Here is a 20,686-nt window from a genome sequence, read left to right as displayed (position 1 = left end):
TCGCAAACTCAATGTAAAGTGTCTTAGAAGTATTCACACCCTTTAAACATTTTCAATCAAACTCATCATTGTGTTTTATTGGCATTCATGTGACTTACCGACACAAAGAAGTACATAAAAATGAATAGATTGTTTTATGTTTCACAATCAAAAATCTGATGAGTTGTAGCCATCGTCAGTTTTTACTCCAATTCTCAGACACACAGACGCGGTTTCTTCTTCCTTTTTCTCACAACCGAACAAAGTCCTTCAGGACGACAGCAATTCAGATGAATCATTTCTAATAAAGACTAAAAGAAATGTAGATTAGATGCCTTTGGTCATTCCTAGTGAGATTTAATGCACTGATAAATAGTCGGTCATAAAGTGAGTCATCCAGAATATGTCCAGTGTACGACATTACGGCTTATGTCTGAGGACATTACAGGGTCTCATCTGTTCTGTCCTGGAGGCTCACAGTAGGTTGTGGATATGCAAGCTTATTTTACTAATTATTGTGAATATTTAGTTTGAAGGAAAACTCCTTTACATGTCAAAAATCATGATAATATAAAAGAGTTGGGCCATTTCTGGTAATTCAAGCTGTGCCATACGACTTAGCAGCTTATATCTACAGTATCTTTTCATGCTAATTGATTGACTAAACAACCACTCAGTAACTGTAAGCACTTATGAATGCAGTTGTCATTCTGTTAGGTTTATGAATGCCTAGTTTAACTTCAGGGCATCTGAATATTGCTTACAACACTCAGTATGAGAGCTCCACAGAGTTATTAGTTCAATTGCCACCCATGCTACAGATGGGTACAAAATGAAAATCGTCACAACAAACATGATCAAAGTGAAGCTTTGGTCATTTTTCTCTGCATCTGGGTTTGACTACATCAAACCTAAGGTGATATAATGCTACCCTCTTACACTCTGCATGTCTGACCCCTGTAACAAAACAAATAAGCAAAAAAAAAAAACATTTCTTAAAGGGTCTTGCAGCATTTCAAGTGTTCCTAGAAGGGATTATGTGTTGTGCAACTATAGTTTTGGTTAGATTGTGAATAACTAATAATGTCAAGAGCACTTATTAATAAAGTTTGTTAAGTTAATCAAAATGATCATTATTGTTAGGAAATAATTGCCAAACCGCTCTCAGTCTCTGTCAGTTATTGCTTTACTAATACCGGCCAGATACACTGAATTCATGCTCTGGTGTTCTCAAACAGCAAGTATTGCACACGTACAGAGTAAACACAAACAACTTCTCTCCCAAATACAAGAAATTGTTATAAACACAATATCTTTTGAATCGGTTTTATTACCACATTTTACTAATCCCCAAAAACTATCATGGTTTGGGTAGAAATAATAATTTTGAATAATTTGAACTGCATCCCAAACATTCTTCTAAATGTAACAAGTCCTACAAATCCCTACGGTTTATCACTGTTTACTGCCTTGCATCAAGGCCTACCTGTGAAGTGCCAAGGAGCAGTTTTCTCCTGATATTACTTACCTGGTGTAAATCAAGTACAGCTCCATAATATAAAGTACCAAAGCTATGTTTTCTTACCTGTGTAGAGGTAGGACATACGAGAATATTTTCCAAGTGGAGCCGCTATTGCAACTGTTACTATGCCTGATTTAATGGTGATTGAGCAAAAAAAAAAAAAAAAAAAACAATTTATTGAGCCTCGCTTAATTTGTTTGTAAACAAACATTACAAAACATTATGAAAACCTTTTGGAAAGTCTAGGAAGAGCATCAGCTTTTATAGATCGACATCTTAATTACAACTGCAGCAAATCTGGACAGAATCGGTTGAAGCATATTTGTTCCACAAAGGTTTTAGTGGACCTGTGATTTTGGCACAATTTAACCAAATGTGCCAAAACTGTTTTTCACCTAATAAAATTGAATCTGATCAAATAAAAGAGTTGATTTCCATTGTAGGACACATTATGCAACTGAATTAGTCTTTGGTCTACACTTTTATTCCTTGTATCATCAAAATGTGCCGTTGTGCACAACGTTATATCAATAATGCGCAAAGCAATGTGTAAAACTAAATCATAGACTAGATTATGGACAAAAATTACGCATACAGACAAAGATAAGCTTTACAAAATTCGAAGGGGGTTGTCTCTAGTTTCACATGATACTGGACATGAGTGATTTGAGTCGGTAGATGTGTGTTTTGTGTAGTGTTTTTTTTTTTCTAAATGTCCACCATTTTTAGAGAACCTTTAAATCTCATCAGGTATATTTATATAGCTTTAACACATAGAATTTGAGCAAAGAAAATGGGGGGGGGGGGTGTTTTGGAGACATTAAAAGAGCTATAAGTAATACTGACATCATGGCTCTCAAATCAGTACAACAGCTTTTTGCTAATCACAACAATTTAATATGCAGTTTTTAAACGGTGTTGCTACTGTTGTGAATTTTTACTTACACTGGACAGGCATATGATATTGTATTCTGTTCTATTTCTGGTCCGCTTCTCTTACTGTCTTCATTGTTTGCAGGCTGTTGCTGTTTTTCCAAAATAAAATACCAAATGCTGCGCTCTGTGTTGGGAATCCTGGGAACTCTCCTATGATTGGCTGAGGAACCAGGAAGTGAACACGGGCTACACTCTGAACTGAAGTAGTTCCAGACCGTACCTCTAGGTTTGAAAGTAGAAAAACTTGACTAAGACATTGTTGACGGAGAGGAACAATTGTTTATAGGGAATGTTACTTCCATTCTGGGTGACAAATGAGAATGATTTAGGTTGAGTTTACAGTAAATATCTTACTTATAGCTCCTTTAAATTCTTCTCTTGCGAGCCAATAAGAAAAAAAGCCATGTTTCATTTTGTCTAGAATTTAAAAACCTGTATCGGCTGGGCCCACATCAAGGCCCGTCAGGTTTAACGTTAGTTTTTGTGGTCCATCAAGCTAATAATCTGGGTCCAGACACCATTCAAACACTCCTACACATTACTGAAAAAGGTGGCCAAAGGAATGAACAGTTTTGGAAAGAAAGCTGAATTTCAATTTAATTGATTATTGTGTGGAGGATGTATTTTGTGTAGGCGTTAACAGTGTTAACCACTTCCAAAGTGTTCAACTGGGACTACTTTAGCCCAGCGTGTGAGGAGTTGTCTTGTTATTGGAAAGTTGTTGGTTGGATTCCATCTTTCCTCTGTCACGTGTCAACATACTTCAATAAGCCCACTGATGTATGGATGTGTGCGGGTTTGTGAGCACAATTAGCTGAATATGGCTCCAAGGTAAAGAGAACTGAGGGGTCAGTATGACTAGAAAAGCTTTTCCTAAATTCAGTCCATTTCCACTGAAATCATCACCCAAACATCCTGACCTGAATCCACACATACTAGCTGTCATTCATTAATTATGTTTTAATCAGTTAAAGTTTAAAGAACAACCAGGTTCTGGACACAAATTCAATTAGCGTATTTACTATATCATTTATATAGAAATTATACATTTTTGTTTTGCTCACGTTTTTTGTTGTGTCCTTTCTATAAGTAGTTCAAGTGTATGATATACAATCACATTCAGTCATTTACGTTAGCAGCTAAAGCCTTCAAGACCGAATTCCTTACATTGCATGAACATTTGCTGTATTTCCTAGTCATGTATTTGGATTCCTGTTGGTTTTTAACTAATTGACCCAGTGTGCACATAGAAGACCAACCATCTTCAGTAAACGCTGATCTTTACACTCTTCTCTTCTCTATTCTTGACTCTGACAACTCTCCACACCAAAATCCCCTTTTCACAGCTTCATAACATCATAACAATCTGAGTCTGCCAGAAGCAAATTGAAAAACTCTTTCACTTTGTTGTGCATGGTTGCCCCGTATTATTAAAACGCAGCTTTTTGACGAGATGTCTGCGGCCTTCTGACTCAGTACGAGTCTAATTTTACAGGTTTTTGTGCCAACTTATTATCCATGTGCCAAACACCAGCTAAAAATGCCAAAGTAAGATTTTTCTGCGAGCAAGAAAAGTCGAAGAACAATAACTTTACAAAATCCTTGACCGAAAAGTTGTTATTTGTGTGCAAACATTTCATTGTGGATCCGGATTAAATCTCTGGGGCTTATGCAGCGTGAATGACTGAACCTTGTTTTAGGAGCTCGGCTGCACTGGTGACAGTTGCATAAGAAATGAGCGTGTGAACATCCTCTCTAAATCTTAGACATAGCCGTGTTTAAATTTGAATTTTTGCTATAATCCACAGCAGACTGCTGTAATCCTTTGAAGGCATTTGGTGTAGGACTGTGCATTTTAAAACCCTACAAGTTCTACACTGTGGGTGTGAGTGCTCCGAGGAATTAAATCCGGGCGTGCGCTCTCTATGCTGTAGAGAGGAGCCTTTTTTCCAAAAGCAAGATTATTAGCCAATAGTAAAAATAGTCAATGATGCATCCTGAGACGGGAGGCGCGGCTACAGCGGATTGAAGGAACAGCCGCAGTGATCTCTGCCCAGAAGAGTGCAGACCTAGAAACACAATCGGCACAATGCCCTAATGCCCCCCAGGCTTTTCATAAGGACCCTAAGCTTCAAGGAATCGCCTGAGTAGAACATTTATTTATACATCAGTATTCAATAAATTAGAATATCATTGAAAAGTTTATTCATTTCAGCAATTCAATGCACAAAGTGAAGCACGTTATATAGATTAATTAGACAGCCAGGCTTTACCTATCTTCTGATCATAGCCACCTCCTGCAGGATAATGCACCATGTTACAAAACTCATCTCATCTGAAACAGTTTTCCCTGAACGTGACAGAGAGTTCACTGTACTCCAATGACCTCCACTGTCACGGATCCTGATCCAATAGACCACCTTTGGGATGTGCAGTCGACAGATCTGTTGCAAATATAAAATGTTATCATGTCAATATGGCATTAAATGTCTGAGGAATGTATCTGACACCTTTTATAAGCTATGATTATAGTTATTTCTGAAGGCAAAAGGGTGTTTTTCGTACATTTGGATAGGACTGCACCCAACAGAATTCGTGCACGGATCACTGACGTCTGCTGAAAAATGGTCAATGTTTCTTTTTCTTTTTTTGTTCCCAAATCCATGTTTAAACATTGTGGAGTAGCTGTTCATGTAGTGTGAAAGACGTCTCTGTACATTAGACATTTTTGATACACTTCTGAAAGTTTATGGCTTTTAATCGTGACTAAATGTTTGCAAGGACAGGGATACATTTTCAGTTGTCCAGCACTTTGGCCGACCTATGCTGTTTTAGAATGAGCTTCATGAATGACCCAGACATGACTCAGGAAGTAAACTGTACATCCAAGTCTAAGGACTCATGAACAAATCCTCAGTCATGCTCTCTCCTCCTCCTTACTCAACACCTGACCTGTGGTCTGCTCTGAGAGATGGCAGAGTCAGGAGAATTTCCCTTCGGGACTCAACGTAGCATTAATATTCAGAAACAATCCAATCCGCTCTCTCCACGGGATCATGATTTGCTGGGCTTAAAAGGAAAACCTGTCAATCCGTGACCGTTCTGACCCAAAATTAAAGGTTATCTCCGCAGAAAGGGATTAAATAGATTTAGAAGAAGATTATCTTTGCATCCCTGTTGCTTTGTTAGACAATAACAAAACAACAATCTCAGGAAGTGAGCTTAACTAGTGCAGCCAACTGACTGACTTCATCATTCTTCATCTATCTATCTATCTATCTATCTATCTATCTATCTATCTATCTATCTATCTATCTATCTATCTATCTATCTATCTATCTATCTATCTATCTATCTATCTATCTATCTATCTATCTATCTATCTATCTATCTATCTATCTATCTATCTATCTATCTATCTATCTATTTATCTATCTTTTTTTCTCTATAAAATACCCATAGAATTGCTGCTGTCAAGCTCGATCTGCTAACATCTGTGTCCATCTTGACAGCTGCAAAAACGGATCTAAAAATAAGTAAAATGTTCTTAAAGTTTGTGTTTTTATCCTAGATTTGAGCAGGTGAATAATATTATCTGCCAATGGAATAAGTATGTTGTCCCCTAAAATAAGATAATTAGACATCCAGCACTTGAAATAAGATGATGGAGATGAGTTGTTTCTATTTTAAGTGCAAAAATCTTATTCCATTGGCAAATCATCTTATTTACCTGCTCAAATCAAGGACAGATACACTCATTTTAAGAATATTTTACTAATTTTTAGTTCAGTTTTTGCAGTGTACAGGTGGATCATTTTTAAACCACAACCACATGGTGGGAGACTGGTTTGATGTCGTTCTGACAGAAAGCTCGATCGATCTGGCCGTTTACTCACGCACGGCGCTGATGATGCCGTTACCAGCGCTCCGTGCTTCGCTGCTTTCCTGGAACCGTGTGGGAGGATGGAGGAGTATCTTTCACATCTTGGTCTGAGCTCGCAAGCCCCGCAAAAGGACTGATGGATACCTCGACATGTTTCACTCTCCCCTCCCCACACCTGGGGAGGGTCTGAGGGGATTCTCAGATCTAATGAAAACATAAAGAAAATTGCAGAAGAATGTTTCTACTTTTAGGAGTTGAGTTCCTCAATGAGATATGATTACTCATTTATTTTGTATTTTTTTAAATAAGTGTGTGTGGGGGAGTGGGAGTGGGGGACACAGCAGGTCAGAGAGTGTATCTGTCCTTGATTTGAGCAGGTAAACACATTGATCTGCCCATGGAATAAGATTTTTTCGCTTAAAATAGGAAAATCTCATCTCCCTCATCCTATTATAAGTGTAGTATATCTAATTATCTTATATTAGGTGCAAAAATCATATTCCATTGGCAGATCCTCTTATTTCAAATCAAGGACAAATACAGTCATTTCAAGAAAAGGTTACTTATTTTTAGTTCCCTCTTTGCAGTGTGTTTTTGACGCTCCACAAAGAGAAAAGGCTATATTAGGTCAGCGCCGGACCTGCTGGCAGTTTACAGGCTGATGTTTCCAACGGATGTTATTAGAAAGGTGAGTGAAAGGAAAAAAATAAGGTTTAAAAAAAGAAATGCACAAGCGACAGGGAAAACCACAGCCATGAGAGGAATATAAAGCAGTTTCTGCTTTCTGGGTGACAAATTTTCTCAGCGATTGTCTTTTGAGGGCTTGTGTTTTTCTGTCTAATGCGGAGGGAAAAAAATTCTGTTTGCTGCTCCTTTACCCTGACTCGGAAAAGGCAGAAGTCACCATAGTTATTTTTCTTTGTGTGTTTTAGCCATAAACACAGCAAACGTGAAAGAAGGGGTTCTGGTCCATAATTTAGCTTCTTGACCTTCATGCAAAATGCCATGTTTGGCAGAAAACCAGCCATACACACGATACTGGTGAAACACGGTGTTGGCCGCATCGTGCTTTGCTTCAGCAGAAACAGGGAAGCTGGTCAGAGTTAAATGGAAGACAGATTGAGTTATAGGGCAACCATGGCACAATCCCAGTCAGAGGCTGCAAAAGACTTCAGACTAGGGAGGGAGCTCACCTTCCAGCTGGACACAGACCCAAAACACACAGATACACCAACAATTAAACGGTTTAGCTCAAAGCACAATGGGCTGTCCTAACTCTGAATCCGATCGAGGCATGTGGCAAGACTTGAAAAAGTGATGCTCATAATAATAATAATAATAATAATAATAATAATAATAATAATAATAATAATAATAATAATAATAATAATAAATTTTATTTCAAACGCCTTTCAAATCACCCAAGGACACTGCACCGGTAAAAACACATAGGAAATTAACAGAAAATCCTAGCGAAAAGGCAATCTTGAACAAGTGGGTTTTGGGTTTTGGATATTATGTAGATTATCATAGATGTTCTCCCACCAATCTGAATGAGTTGAAGCTATTTTGCAAAGAAGAACGGACAAAGATGTTATTCGTTTGATGTGAAATGCCGTTACAGACATACCACGAGAGATTAGCTGGTTTAATTAAAGGGAATTAATTCAAATTTAACAGATTGCTATCTGCAAAAAGTTTTAAAACCAAAGGATTTTCTTTCCAATTCACAATTATGCACTATTTGTGTTTGGGTTCATCGCAACAAATTCCCTAAAAATGTGATAAAGTTAGGGGCTGTAACCTGACAAAATGTGAAAATGATCAAGGGGGTTGACTACTCATGCGATGCACTGTATTTTTCAACCTTTAGTTGTTGTGCATAACGACTTCCCTGATGCCCTTGTGTTGTCAGTGGATGCTCACGCCCCTAAAGCTTCCTCATTTAGGTTTTAATCAGACCCACCAAACAGAAACTGCGTGACAGAAAGAGAACGCCGTTCGTTATCTGTTGCCAGCAAATCATTCTTCCTCCCTGATTTACAAGTTCCACAGGCATCATTACCCATTTTCCAACCCACGGGGATTTTTTCTTGTTTTTTTTTTTTTTTTTTTCAGATAGAGGTCACTGCTGAGAGGCTGCAGTTGTGTTTGTGTGTTATTGTGTACGATCAGAGCTACATCTTGTTACAACGTGGCAGAAATGGGAAAAAATGTGTAGGTTCTGATGCGACTGGAGTTATTACACCCTGGAGGTTTTCCATCCTGGACACATATAGCCTATATGTGGGGAAGCGGGAGTTTGTTGCTTTGTGTTTGCAAAGGCATTAGTGTCCCTCGCAAACATTGAAATGTCCGTGTGTGTGCACCCTGGAGAGAGAAAACTAAGAGTCTGGCTTTATAATCTCCCATCTCAGAGGTCAGAGGGAGGAATTGTTTTCTCTAAATCGTATCAGCGCGAGCAGCTGAGTCAAAGGCGGCGCTGGCCAGACTGATTCCTCACTGAGTGGACAGAATGGAACGTGTTGCGGGCAGACTCGTGCTGTTGTTGTTTTGAATGTTAATGGATGCTGTAAAAGTGTCGCTTTGTTACAACTTTTTAAACAACATGCCATAAAAAAACTTGCCCTCCTCGAACGACTTAGCTTGTACAAAGTTGTTAAACTGGCAGATATTGATGGCCTTCGTTTAATTAGACTGTCCTCTAACAAGACGGGCGTCTTGCCAATGGAAATCCTTTTCAATCCATTTGGAAGTGTGTTTGTAGTCCTTTGTCCATAAGCCGTCTATATAATGGACATCATTGTGAGGTGAGCCATCGTTTTAGTGACTACAACAGTCGGACCTCTCCGGAATATGAAAACTGCACACAGTGATGTAGAAAAGTGTTTGTCCCCTTACATTTTTATTCTCTTCCGGCTTTTTGCCACATTTAAATGTTTCCATGTCATAAAACAAATTCATATCATCAAGACAAATTCAAAATGTCACAAAAAAGTAAGTCATTTTTCAAGTTATGACTTAAATTTTAAAGGGATAGAAAGCGAACCAACCCGACTTGGTCCCAGTCACCAGACATCCAGAGAGAGTTCTTGTGGATCCCAGTGGGTGGGTGGGTTGGGGGGGTACAGATGATTCACACAGGCTTTGTGGACGAGCAAACAAAGAGGTGTGAATGTAATATTGGACAGATGAAACCTCTCCATTTAATGTTAGTTTCTGCTGTTTAACCTTGACAGCTGGTGCAGATGTATGGCAGCCTCCCTTCTTTCAGTCTGCCCCAGGGCAGCTGTGGCTTCTAACATAGCTCGCCACCGTCATGGTGTGAATGTGTGTGTGAATGAGTGAATGACTGATTGTAGTGTAAAGTGCTTTGGGGTCGTCGAACTTGTTAAAACGCTATACAAGTACAAACCATTATTCTGCCCCACAGCATTTTTGTGAAAGCAATTGTCTCAAAGCCACCAATAGTAATAGTAATATCATCTTTATTGTCATTGAAATATACATTACAACGAAATTTGTTCTCTGCTTTTAACCCATCACCCTTGGGGAGCAGTGGGCTGCCATGTGCGGCGCCCGGGTAGTGTTCTCGGGTTGAGGGTCTTGCTCAGGGACCCAGAGTGCAGGCACTGGGGCTGAACCAGGTACTTGCATCCTTCACTGAGTGCAAGCGCGCTGCTCTAACCACTAGGGCAACACTCCCCATGCACCGAGACACAGCTCGGTAGGCAATTTGGGGTTAAGTGCCTTGCCCAGGGGCACATCGACATGTGGCAAGGGGAAGCTGGAATCGAACCCACAACCTTCTGATTGCCAGACGATTACTTAACCCATCAAGCAACAGTCGCCCATTACTGTATTAATTTGCTTTATTAACATTAACATTGCTTTATTAACTTGCAGTTATATGTTGATATAATACTACCATCAATATGTTGCATAACTACACAGTCATGGAATTCAGGTAAGAGCTAAAAAATGTTTTAATACAAGCAATCCAGGTTGAGATCGGATCGTATCGAATCGAAAAAAGAAAAAAAAAAGAATCGATTCCAAATCTTAAGAACCGGAATCGATTCTTGAAATTGGATCAATAACAAGTACACATTGCCAGTGGCCTGGTGGATGCTCTTTGCAGGGAAAACTTTAAAGACAAGGAAATCTGGAATAATAATCTTTAGAAAGATGAGTCTGATAGGCTTGAGTGGTTTGGACCACTCAAGTCAACCGTGAAGCACGGGGCTGGAAATGTCATGTTTTGGAGCTGCTTTGCTCCAACAGGATCCGACCAGCTCACCTTCAAAAAATCCCGTTTGTAATTCTAACGTCTATCAGAGGGTGCTTCAATGAAATGTAAGAAACCCCTCAAAACTCTCCCAGCTAAAATAAAGAACAGGATAATTTATTTCTCGGACTGATGCCAGAAACAGGTAGGGGTATCAGCTAAAAGGCTAACACTAGCTATGAGAGGGTTGGGTCCCAAACCTTTTTCCTAAGCAGGAATGCACATTTTTCTTATCTTAACTTCAGTTTAACGTGTAAAACAAGGTGGGTTTGCTGGTTTGGTGCAGTGCCTTACTTTCTTTACCACAGATGAAAAACGGGAACGTGTCAACAAGTCTCAACGAATGACCGAACCTTGAAAGGAGCGCCCCAAGTTTTTTTTTTTGTCTACGACAGCATTCAAATGGAAAATGAGAAACCAAATTTACTCTTGTGAATGTCTGCTGATGAAATCCCTGCCACAGACCAATGGCTCTACAACAATGAAGTCAATGTAGTACAGCAAACAGAGCAGCAGCTCGCTGTAAAGATCATAACGATGTGAAAACCAGCAGTGACCAGTTCTTGGTTTTACTAATACGCCACATCCTGCTGCGTGAATGCAACAAAGTCTCCTCTGCCTGCTGCAGTGCTGTCTGCAGAGTGGAGCCGCTGAGACGCCTCGGTTTTGATCTATGACTCAGAGGAACGGCTGATCATCTCCGAAGCTGCTGAATGTGCACTGTGGGAGCGCGGCACATTTACAATCAATGACCGGGCAACCGGACCGCTCTCAGATGGTCCTCTACATCACTGAGAAAGATGGGGGACAGATGGAAAATTTAAGGGGTTGACGTGGGGGGAAAGTTTGGGAACAGAGGCAGAAATGATGGAAGGTTCGAAAAAGATGAAGCGAGGGATAACATGGAGGGATTATTGTCCAGATGATACAGAAACTGGCTCTGGATTTGGAAAACTTTTTACTAACACATAATAGGAGCTGGATTATTGCTTTGCATTTAGAAAATTTAAAATAAATGAACTAAGTCGGAAAATATAGAAAAATTTGCAAAAAGGTTTATGCATTTGTTAAAAGTAATATTTGTGTCAATGATAGAAATTATTAATCTGAATCACATGAGACCAGACAAGGACAAGGACAGTTTAAACCCATTTTATTACAGAGAATATAAAAGACGAAATTCGTTCCACTGAAATGACCATTTCATCATGATTTCTGACATAATTTTTCTTATTTCTCAGGATTTATCTGTCTAGGTCTGAAATTTTCTTTCATTAGCAGCAAACAAAAGTAAAAGAGAAAGTTCCTTCAAACCATACATTTACTCACAATACACAGAAAGTTAGATCTGCTCCTAAAAAGCCCACTGCCATCAGCATCCACAAAAACTCATTGAAGAAACCAGTATAATATGAGTGATGAAATTTATTTTTCCTTTTAGATTAATACAGTATTTTTGAATCGAATCGAATACAAAAATAGACAAACCAGTATTTTGAAAGATATTGAATGCAATCACTCCCGGGCCTCGATCAATTTTCTTTTATTCATATAACCCTTTACACAGCCAGCAAAGGCAAGTTAAAGTCCTGACAATTAAAAACTAAAATAAAAACAAAGAGATGAACAAAATAAAACTAACCATAAAAACATCATAACAGCCAATAAAGTCTAAAAATGGAGAACAGAATCTTGCGGTGCTACATGATATTAAAAGCCAGCCTGAATAAATCAGCTTTCGAGGGAGCTGGTTAGAAAGTCTGGGTGCTGCCCCCCCCCCCCCCCCCCCGCCCCATTTAAATCTGAAATAAAAATGATCTGAAGACCTCTAAGACCTACTAGGTACACAAAAGCTTAATAACACGGTCTGCATCATAAATCCTGAGCTAGAAATACAAAAACTGAGAAGATCACATTTCCATAAAAGTTACATTTTGTTTCTGAATCCAACGTTAAAAAAACTTGTGCAATTATTGAAATCCTTGGTGCCTTGAAGGTTCTTTCTTTTCTTTGGGTTGGTGCCAGATGGGAACTCCATCCTCTTAAGGGGATCCAAACATGCTGCATCCTATTGTTTTTCCTCCAGGTAAATACGTGGAGGTTGGTGTTCAATTCTTCTGCCTGGTGTTTGTTGTTGTTTGATGGATGTTGGAAACAGCGTCCTCTTTGAGATAGTTATATCCTAAGCCATATTTTTCTGCCCACTCTCGACCCTGCACAACATAAAGCAGGTATCGAAAGCGACTTTCACCTCCAACTCCAATCATTTCCACTGAATAGGTGTTTAAAAATGGTCAATGCAATGTCCTTTTGGCACGGCTGCCAATGGTCTAACACTCTTGCCACCCCCTCTTTCTTCTTCTGACAACTTAGAGCAAAATAAGCAATATCACCAGTATGTAATCTTGTAAAGAGGCTTCACATCTTGACGTGGTGACCAACAGGCTCATGGGCAGATTGTGTGTTGAACACAAAATGTGAACAAGAAGGAAAACACGTTTCCGAGCCCGTGGAACATTTTGTCCTGTGGACCAATGTAATGTAATTACGTGTTCTGTTGGGAGATTGATCTGGCTGATTCTTGGTTTGAAACACTTCCGTTAAAACTCAAGCGTCAAACCTTAAAATGTAACATCGCAGAGTAGTTTCTGTGGCATTGAGTGGAAAGCAAATGTGTAGAGTAGGGGTGTAATGACTGAATGTGTTAGCGTTGGTGCTCAAACAAAGAAACACAGGAGTGTCAGCAGTAAAGGTGAAAAGAAAATTTAAAACACCGAAGCCTTGCAGCTTTCGGAGGAAGCCGTGTGTTTTCATCTTTTTCAGCATGCGTCTAAATGCCGACACTGATAGGTTGTTTATCAGGTAAGTCTTCAACAATATGTGAAAGGCGATGTTGTTACAATTGAATTACCAATTCAGGCCCACATCATTTAAAGCAATGTCCTATTTTAAAGTGAAACAATGCACTGTTAAAATTCATTTTGAAAGGTTGTCAAGTTGTCAGCTCAGTTGTGCAGATTCCCCAACTTGAAAGGGATTTTGACCCGTCTACATGGAGAATAAAACTGGAATCCACTCAGTTTGTTTCCTTTTCCACTTTCTTTTCCTTTTATTTTCTTTAGCAGTGGTCAAACAGGTAAAAAACCTTTAAACAACCAAAAAATACACCCATAAGTAAATCGCATAAACACATAAATATCCATAAATATTTACAAATTTACATGTAAATGTCAGTCTTAAATATTCCATTCAATACAAAATGCTACTTGATAAATAACACCAAACACTGAAACACATAAGCTTACGTAGCACAAACCACATATTGCCACTTTAATTGCACAAACCCCATTTAACCTATTTATCCTTTAAATCTGTTAACCCAATTAAAAAGCAGACCCTCTCATTACACCAATCGACCAAACCCTTTCTAAGAATATTTAAGAAACACGCAGCCTATGGTCATACTAACACACATTTCATCAAGACAATCAAAACATGGCAAATAACGCGTATTAAACAGAGCTATGCATCCATTTTGCTGCACACTACCAAGTAAACAAACACCATTCCCACACGGCTCAGCAGCAGCAGCTCCGTAGCACAGATTTTAAGTTTAGCTTCTTACCGGCTGCCTCTCCAATATGTGTAGACGTTCAAACCAACGTGCTACGTTGGTATTAATTTTAACAGGATCCTCATCCGTGTCTCAACAACTTCTGCTCTTACTTGGGTCTGATATCACACCTGCGCTTCAGGGATGCGTCGGGTGCGTGACGTCGTGAGCTCTTGAGCGCAAAAGGCAGCAATTAAGCAGGTTGTCTCCATTTTGGTGCTTGACGCTACTGTCGTCAGTGAATTGTACACACCTGTATTGAATCTCTTTAGTGCAAGTTATATCTTTATTTATTTATTAAAAATACACTCATCTCAACTGTAATTTGACTTGACAAAGGTTCTGTATCAGAGATAATTAATTATAATACATATTAATTGAATATGCATGTCAAGTTTATAGATTCCCTGAATGCGACCTTAGGTGGAAAATCTAGAGGAAAAATATGTAATAACCTGGTTATAACTTAGCCCTTTGTTTAAGCACCGTTTGACTCAGTTACAATTAAGTTTCCCTTAGTAGGTAAATCTCAAGATGTCACCAGTTGCCCTTTTAATATTTGCCCATTCTACTTTGCAGAAATTTTCCGATATTATCGGATTATGAGTACATTTCTTGTCTGGGGCTTTTTTAGGGGCAAAATGTCTTTTATTCTTATCCTGACTGATACCTTTACTCTATCTATCTATCTATCTATCTATCTATCTATCTATCTATCTATCTATCTATCTATCTATCTATCTATCTATCTATCTATCTATCTATCTATCTATCTATCTATCTATCTATCTATCTATCTATCTATCTATCTATCTATCTATCTATCTATCTATCTATCTATCTATCTATCTATCTATCTATCTATCTATCTATCTATCTATCTATCTATCTATCTATCTATCTATCTATCTCTATCTCGGATTTCCTGGGAGGTCTCGTGTTCACATACTCCTCGTATCCACAAGAGATTCTCCTAAGTTGCTTGCTCCACTTCCTGGAAACCACTCACCTGCCTGTTCACCCTCCTCCACCTTACTTAAAGATCCACCTGGGAACCTCTCCAAAGGATGCAAGCTCCGTCTTTCAATTTGCAAAGCAACATGGTTCCCTCTCCTTTGAGTCCATTATCCGTCTAGCCAAGTGAGACGGCTATATCAGAGCTCTTTAAATCAATTTCTCATGTTAATCCTCTTCATCTGTGGACCGACTCCTCTCGAGTCATCTTGCCTTCCTTCCACTTTCTCTCAGAAACTCCCCGAGGAGCTGAAGAGCAAACATTTTAGATCTGACTTCCATTTTCTCGTTGTTCTACTTGAGAGTTTCAGAGAAAACCAAATCTAAATGATGACAGATACAAGAAAAAAAATATGGAAGTGACTTCTGTTTTGTTTGTATCATAACTGATACATTAGTCTTTAGCTTTTATGTAAATATAATCATTAAAATAAAAAAAAACTTTTAGCATTTTTAGAACTATATCACAATCTCTTTCCATGCATTTTTTTTTAGCAAAATGTATAGTAATGGAGTATGTTTGGTTTTAAACTAAGCACACTTGTGTTTTTAGATTGTTGCACCCTAATTTGTATAATCCATTTTTCCCTCTATAGCTGATTAAATATTTCATGAATTTTTCAGGAGGTGTAATATTAAAACAAATTGGCATTTAGTGTCATATTTTAAGTGAGAAACCTCACATTTTTACTGGGTTATGCAGACTTTTAGAACCACTTCACACTGGGTCAGAAACACCATGTAAATACAACCCTATTGCAAATCTTTATTATTAGTAAAACACTAAGCCACCGTAAGTTGATATTACTGACAAGGTCTGCAGTAATCTTCTTTTTTTTTCACAGCAGCAGATGTGCTCTCTGCAATTCTCTGTAATTTTCCTGCGGTCACAAACGGTTTGTTGCCCCTACAGATGCTCCGTACATTTCAGACATATAAAGGCCAGTGTTTTGATCCAAACCACATTCAGATGTTTTGTCAGATGTCATCATGGTCTATTTAGCAGCCAGGACTTTACTCCCCACACGATGGGAGGTTTTTCCAATCCCGGCCCTGCATGATTCATTAATGCATCCTGTTGTGATCCTCCACCAGCATCCACCTGGGAAACATCCAGCTTTTTGATCTATGCCTGCCACTTAATGAGAACTGAGAGCTGTCAATGAACAAAATCAATAGGATGGCTGGTGCAAACTTCAGCGACTTGACTTCTCATTTCGCTGCCATACGGTGATTCCTGACTTTTTGTACTGTTTGATTATTCATTCCTACACACACATATATTTATATGTATATAGAGCTCTGAAGAGAGATGGCCTTGATGGGTGTGAAAGCGAGTACACATGATTCATAATTTAGCCAACGGAGCCTGGTGAAAGCTAAAATTTACACTGCTATTTCAGTGCATGTCAGGGCTATTTACTGATATTACATAAGGCTTCTGTTTTTGTTTTGTTTTTATTTATTTATTTTCCCCTACGAATAGTGTGTCTCAACCTGAAGGATTTAGAGCTCATGCTCAGAAATAACGGGGTTTTTTTTGTTAAATCTGATGAAATAAGCCTTGAATGTAGGTCTTTACACATTCAACTCCCCCGTCTGAAAGAGTAGCAACTCATCCCTTTCACCCTATCGAATATTCTTGTGCTTTTAAATTCAAGTGATGAGAACAACACAAAACAAAATATCAGTCTGTCCTGATTCAGTCTGATACAACAAAAAAGAGGAACAACATATTTAAAGCATGTTTTTATTCCCAGATGAGAATTTTATTTTTCAGACTCAGATCCTGATCATGTCAAGCTCAAATAAACTAATTTCATTATAATATAATCCAGTCATGTCCAAGTCCAATCAAATGCAGTCCAATTGAACTAAAGCACAAAATGGTCTGATTCACTTGATCATTTAATACAAGTTGGTAAAATTTTATCTTATACCAGGGAAGCGGAGAAAATTGCATCAGGGGGTTTGACTTTGCAGCAATCTCTCATCTTAAAGAAGTGAGTGGTGACGTTAGAAATTAATTACTGTGATTTGTTAGTCAGGACACAAAGTTCATTTCAAGGAATAGCTCAGATAATATAGGGTTTTTCATGGGTGGGAGTTTAACTGGATCGGGAGAAATTTTCTGAGAACGTTTCTGGTCAGAAAATCTATTAAATCCTTTTATTGGCCAAGGACTAATCTCAAACCTACAACCAACCGTACGAGCCCAAAAACTCTCTGAGTTCAGTTGCTAAGGTGTAACAGTGTTGTAAAATGGATCTAAATCTGAGTGGTTTTGTATTCTGATTTATTAAAGTGATCTTGATTCAATCTGAGCCGAATTTTGATTCTGTGTAACTGGACGGGAATCCTTTATATGCCCCTTTGTCTTGTAAAATGCCTCAAGATTTGACATTTTTCTTTAGACTTGGTCCTACACAGACGAACTGAACTGACAGCGGTAACAAAATGTAACCATGAGTTTAAATGAATTATTTGTACTTTCTCTTATTTTAGATGGGGTTTTACTCTATGTGGAATTTAGCAGTAAAGACACAAATACAAATAGCAGTATTGCAAAGACCTATTCAATCTGAAAAAAATTGCATTCGCACACTTTAGAATTTCCTCTCTTATTCAAAATCTAATACATCTAATGGATTTTTTTTCTAATCTTTTTATCAAACAAAAAATTAGGCCATGTATTTGGCTTCATTATGAGTTTAGACAAGCATCGTCCTTCTATCTTGTTAAAATGTGTCCCATTGCTTTTCTAACAAAGGAAGCCTGCAATCTCGGGTCAGCCCACTGATGCACAACGCTGGCCTCTGTATTAAACTAGTTCCACACAAGGAGCTTTTCAAATAAAACATGCTCACATGGTCACTGTCAGAAAACATTCCCAGCATCTTGTTTTATTTCTATGATTACATTTCTTTGAAAACGTAACAGAAAGTAAATAGGCCAGACAAACAATAGCCCTTTGTTGCCATCTTTGCTCTTCACAGGCAGTATTGAGACTTTAGAATATGGATACACTATGAGACAAGAGGCCTCGGGGCAAGGACATTAAAAAAAAAAACATTTGTGTTGGAAAGCTGCACAACTTCAGTGGTTTGTACATTCAGTTTAGAAAATTAAGGGTACTGCAACAACAGAGCTTGACAAAATGTACCCTCTAGGAATAAAAATAAGACATCAGGCTGTTTAAATGAGTTTAAATATATATATATATTTAAATATAGGCTTTAATAATAATAAAAAAGCACTACACAGCTGGATAGTACCCAGGTCTGAATCGTAGGATCATACCTGGATATTATTATTTTATTTAAATTATTTTATTTTTCACCATTGTGTCATTCTGTTATTTATGCCAACCCTAAAACCTGTTTTATGCTTCATGCATGTATATTCTGCGCAGAAATTAAACATGCGGACACAAGGTCTGCAACACGTATGCTCCATTCAGCTTTTCCTCCGAAGTAGCACTATTCTCCAAGACTCTAGAGGGCAGCATTGTGCTCCTACACCAAGCGTAGACTTCACCTAAAAATAGTACATATAGCAGAATCATAAAGACGGCTATATTTACGAACCTCCACAAGACGGAGCGCTTGCTCGTCCGCCATGTTTTTTCACATCCACATAGGGACTGTCCGCATAGTTAGGAATTTTCCTAGGTGTGAGAAGCTGAAACTTTTAGCCGCGTGGAGGAGCAGTGTGGTAGACAAAATAACAATGTGGCTGAGCTAACCTCGAGGATGCGTCAAGCATAATCCAGGCTTTAGGCCAAACGCGATTTAAGCCTCAGGGGTGTCTGGTTTATGTTGGACGCAAATCTCGGCGCGTAGAGTGGTGCGTTTCACCCATCGGCTGTGGAACATTTTGAGAACTCAAGCGTCTGAGCATCTAAAGCGACAGACTCTAGAGTTGGAAAATCTGAAAACTTGTATAGCGCTTTTCCAGTCATACTGACCATTCAAAGTGCTTCACACCATAGCCACATTAACTCAATCGCACTCACTAACGCGCACATATTCATACACCCAAACGCAGATTAGAGGGCAACTTGGTGTGACAGGGGATGCTGTGATCAAACCCAACTTCCAATTGCAAGACAACTTCTCAACCCATTGAGCCACAGTCACCCCACAATGTGGGGGATTTTCCGACGGGATGGAAGGACCATGAAATCCAGGAAGTCAATAATGGAGGACAAACTCATCGTTGCTGTTTTTGCCCATACTATCATATATGATCAGTTGGGCTACCGTAGCACACTATCAAAAAACAGCCTTTTGGTTGGTATAACTGCAAGATATGATGCTGTCCAAAACAACATTCTCATATTGCCCTTCTATGCATTTACCATTGTATCACAAACAGTTTGATCACATGTGGCAGCCTCCCACAGATTATTTTGGACATGTCAAAAACTTCGGCATTTATCCACTACTTCTACAAAATCAATGCAAATGCAGCACAAACATTGCTGCAATAACCCATTAGTAGCATTACTACAATTATTATTACAATCTATACCTATTCTATGCAGATGCTTCACTCACCTCTGGATGCTTGAAACTTGAAAGTGAAATATATTTTTCTGATTTATTTGGCTGTTGAGTAACCGACCACTTGATTACACTCATCAAGCAATAAAATCCCAGTTGGTTAGTTGAGCCTTTGATATTAAAAGCTTGCCATCTTCGCCGATGTTTTAAGAGCCATCCATCCTTTCTCTTTGCTATCCTGGTTTTGTCTCTGGTCCTTTTGTAGCCTTAACTCATTCCTGAATCCACATTTGGCACTTCAGGGGTTACTACCACATGCTTCTTCTACCCATCGCCAGTTCCCTAACTCATGTGGGTCTATCCACCATGCTACGTGAGTCCATCTATCCCAGTATCTTTGAGTCTCTTCTCTCTACTGACAGAGAGTGAGTACATTATCAGACCGAAGAGTTAACACTCACAGTTTTTTTAAATGTCAAAATCCTACCACATAATAAATTTCAAACAAGCACAATCAAGCATCTTTTGTAACTGTCATATCAACTTTTTCATGATCAAAAATAGAATCTTAATACAGAATGGAACTCAATGTAAACAAATAGTGACATTATGAGGTTCTCAGGTTCTCTCTAAGCCACACAATTGTTTTCTCTTGTTCCATTTTTGTTATATTTTCAAGTCAGAGTGAGTGATAATGTCATTTTGCCTCTGCATCAACCTGATTTTGAGTCTCCTAAAAATAGACTCATTTTGTGTACTTCGATCAGAGGAAATACAGTTGAATCCTGGGACTTAACGAGCCTCTCTAAGGTAAGTGATATTAATTAACTCCGAAATTACGAGAGCACTCAATCCAATCATACATGCTAATTTATTATGTTTGATGGGGAAATTTAAGAGGCAAATACTAATCATATCTCAAGAATAGATTCACCTTTTAATTTTC

General features: G+C 38.6%; 1 protein-coding gene across 1 annotated transcript in view; it reads right to left on the bottom strand.

Annotated features, from left to right (window-relative positions):
* The window catches only part of LOC105918113 (kappa-type opioid receptor), a 69,395-nt gene that overhangs the window by 27,361 nt on the left and 21,348 nt on the right, over positions 1 to 20,686 (bottom strand). The gene's annotated exons all lie outside the window — the stretch shown is intronic.

The sequence above is a fragment of the Fundulus heteroclitus genome, chromosome 21 (genome assembly GCF_011125445.2).
Source record: "Fundulus heteroclitus isolate FHET01 chromosome 21, MU-UCD_Fhet_4.1, whole genome shotgun sequence".
In the NCBI taxonomy this organism is placed as follows: Eukaryota; Metazoa; Chordata; class Actinopteri; order Cyprinodontiformes; family Fundulidae; genus Fundulus; species Fundulus heteroclitus.
The sequence above is the reverse complement of the archived record's forward strand: the minus strand, read 5'-3'. Positions and strand labels throughout refer to the sequence as shown.